We start from the raw sequence: 3666 nt of genomic DNA, 5'->3' as shown, positions 1-3666 counted from the left end.
CAACAAGTTTTTTCATTGAGTTTCATCTAGTCAAATAGATTTATAGGTAAACTTAAATTTTCAACTAAGTCACCTAGATCAATTCTTTCTCTTATTTCTTTTTTAATTTAGAATATTCCAAGCCTCAACTTGGTCAAATTTGGGATAATCCCACCAAACTGAAATTTTATAACTTGACGAAAACTACTTTGTGTATACAAATTTTCAACATGCTATAGTAACATAATTCATTTACTTTAAAGATATCATCTTATTTATGGCATATAAAATAAACCATCGAAGAGAAATTCACTCTCTTATCCTTACAAGTGAAAATTAAAAAAGAAAACAGAAGGAAAAAGGAAATACAAGATAATATTTATTTGCTATGATTGACGAACCGGAAACACCTTAATAATTAGAAATCAACTTCTACGCAGTCGATTCTTTAAATGATGACCTTTGTTTTGCCACCTCGCAAAATAATTCTTCACCACCCATTCATACTTTGTGTTCATAACACATCCAAGAATCACACCTATTAACAATCCACTTGCGTAACGTATCACCACCACCTTCCAACCAAATTCAAGTGGATTTCCTGAACCCTCATCTTCTTTGGATGCTGGCAAGGAGTCAGCATCATTTCCATATTTTTTCGACAAAGGCTCCCCACACAATCCTGAATTCGCATCAAATGAAGTGTTGCTAAATGTCCGAATTGGTTTCCTCGTGGTATCGGACCAGAGAGAAAATTATGAGACACATTAAAGATCTCGAGGAAGGTGCGCTGTGCAATTTGGACAGGAATCTCTCCAGAGAGCTTGTTCTGAGAAAGGTCTAAAGCTTCAAGCTCTTTCAAGTTGGACAATGATGGAGGGATGCGGCCACTGAGAAAGTTGTTGGAGAGATTGAGCAAATGAAATGCTTTGAGATCTCTGAGGGCCTCTGGCATTCTTCCTTCAAAACCACTACTTGAGAGATCGATAGCACTGAGACTATCTTGAATCCTCTCATATACTCTCATCACACCTTTGTTTGTCATTATCATTGAGAATTGATATTGAATTGTAATTGAATAATCAGATATTTTGAAACTTGAGTCTACTTGCATGTAAATCCAGTGTTCCTTGTGGACTGTTTTCATGGGCTGTCCAATTTCGGAAATATTCATGTGGCAACTAACCCTTAAAACTGTTGTTGGAGAGGTCAACAATCTGTAACCTCGGAAATTCAACGTTGGTTTTAGGTTTCCCAATCACACCATGGAGCCCATTAGATCTCAGTATCATAACCCTCAAATCAGGAAGAACACCAAACCAAGAAGGAAAGACATCATTTATCTTATATTGTTCAAGATTGAGAATCTCTAGCTTGGTGCAATTGGCAAATGATTTTGGTATCTTCCCCTCCAATTTGTTTTGACTGAAATCAACGACCCTCAATGAGCAGCCACTTGTGAATGTTTCAGGAATATCACCGCTGAAACTATTGTTGCGCAGATTCAGAACTGAAGCAGTCCTGCTTTTGTTGCCCAAGCACGGCGGAAGTTTGCCGCTCAAATTGTTATTTGACAATTCAAGGACAGAAAGCGAAGTCAGATCGCAAATAACTTTTGGTATTTCTCCGGTTAATTTGTTGTTCCAGGCTTTATGTTCGAAGATTGCTGGTGGTGGAATTGGAAGGGATCCTTGGAGCTTGTTCGAATAAAGGCGCAGTGAGCGTAGATTCTTCCATGGATGAACCTCAAAGGATTGCTCAAATCCAGTCAGAAGGTTGCCAGCCAGACCTAGAAACTCAAGTGTTATGGTACTCATGTTCATAAACCATTTGGGTATGTGTCCCTTCAGTTTGTTATCGGCAAGATCTAAAAGCTCCAAATGGTTTTGATCACGCAAGAAACTGGGAAATTCACTTAGATTGTATCCACTTAACGTCAAGAGTTCAAGTTTTGGCAGAGGAATGGTAGCCTTTTTGCTATTAAGCAGAGACAGATTGTTATCCGATAACTGGAGTGAAACAAGGTTTCTGAATTTACGAAGAAGGTTCAAATCCAAAGTACCACTAAAGAGATTAGATGGTAGGTCAAGTTCTTCAAGATTTTGAAGCCTATAAATAGACTCAGAAATCGGACCGTGCAGTTCGTTGACACCAAGGTCTAGTGCGGTTAATTGGGTATGGTTTCCTATTCAAGATGGAATTTGACCAGATAATTTATTTCTATCAAGCGCCAAGACAGTGAGCTGAGTCAAGTTTCCTAAAAAGAATGGAATGTTACCGTATGAATTGGTTTGTTCCAAGCCTCCATAATTGAGTTTGGTTAGATTACCAAGCCAATCTAAGGTACCAGATCTGAAATTGTTGAAAGAAAGCGACAGATAAGAAACTTGGAGAAGTATGCCAAATGTGGAAGGGATTTTCCCAAAGAAACGGTTATCAGAAAGGTCTAGATAGTTCAGTTTCGTAAGATTACCAAGTGAAGATGGTATCACCCCTGAAAAATGATAATCTCCCACGTCAAATTCTTTCAATGATTTGAGGTTATCAATGGATTCCGTTAGATGACTGGAGAAACTTGTTCCTGGGAGCAACAATGATTCAAGTTGGTTGCCCGACTGAAATTCCGGCAAATATACAGTGAGATATGGATTATACCGGATAATGAGAAAGCGAAGATTGGGTAATTGGAATATTCCCATGGGGAACTCTACCTGCAATCCACAATCCCTGAGAAATAGAGATGATAAAGAGGATAAATTTGCCATGATTTGAGGTACCTTGGATGATATTTCCACTCCGCTGAGATGGAGCACCTCCAAGTTGGTTAATGCTTCAACTAAATCTTGCAGACCAGGCTTTTGGAGCTTCAAAGAATTCAATCCCAGATCAAGGGAAACCAACTTGAAAAGCTCTAAGATCTCTGCTAAAATCTGACCAGTGAAGCCAGATATTGAGAGATTTAGATCAAACAGCCTTGGGAGATTTCGAATCTCAGAAGGGATTTTGGAGTTGTTGAAGTCGTTGTCAGCAAGATTCAGCCTTCTGAGCTGAACAAGGTGGAAGAGGCTGCTATTAGAGTTGATGGAGCCATAAAGGCAGCTGCTACTGAGGTCATGGCCGATCACATGACCAGAGTCCCCATCGCATTCAACACCATCCCATTAGCAGCAATCACCACTTTCTCCATCAACTTTCCATGATGCAACCTTAGGATAAGCAGAAGGATCAGAAGAAGCGGACTCATTAATGACAAGGCTTTCCTTGAGCTGCAAGGCATGACTCTCCTCATCATGGCATAGCGGCTGCATGGAAGGAGAAGAGTGAGAAGCTCTAAGATGAAAAAACGAGAGTAAACAGAGCGAAAGCATCCGCATAGTTAAGAAACGCACAGATGCTGGCATTGTTTTTAGTAGATAATCTTTGTTTTTTCATAATAAGCAAATAAGTGAAATAAAGCAGTTTATATAGACAAAAATATTCAGTCTGGTAGAAAAGTAAACAAAGTAGGGTATTTTTCATTGATTTGATTGGAAACAATGGAGATTTTTCGCTAATTATTTCTGTTGGATCGAGCCATCAATCGATTATATATATTAAGTAGCTATTAATTTTTCCTCTATTTGATGGCATAACCAATTAACGAAAGGGATTTTTATGGAAAAATTATCTCCTCGATGATATAAAAAA

At 38.6% G+C, this 3666-nt stretch overlaps 1 pseudogene; it reads right to left on the bottom strand.

Annotated features, from left to right (window-relative positions):
* Positions 1-394: 394 nt before the first annotated feature.
* LOC105141311 (receptor-like protein 12) lies at positions 395-3457 on the bottom strand (annotated as a pseudogene).
* Between the last annotated feature and the right edge of the window lie 209 nt (positions 3458-3666).

The sequence above is a fragment of the Populus euphratica genome, unplaced genomic scaffold (genome assembly GCF_000495115.2).
Source record: "Populus euphratica unplaced genomic scaffold, PopEup_1.0 scaffold329.1, whole genome shotgun sequence".
Taxonomy (NCBI): domain Eukaryota; kingdom Viridiplantae; phylum Streptophyta; class Magnoliopsida; order Malpighiales; family Salicaceae; genus Populus; species Populus euphratica.
Note: the sequence above shows the minus strand (reverse complement) of the source record. Positions and strands in the feature narration are given on the sequence as shown.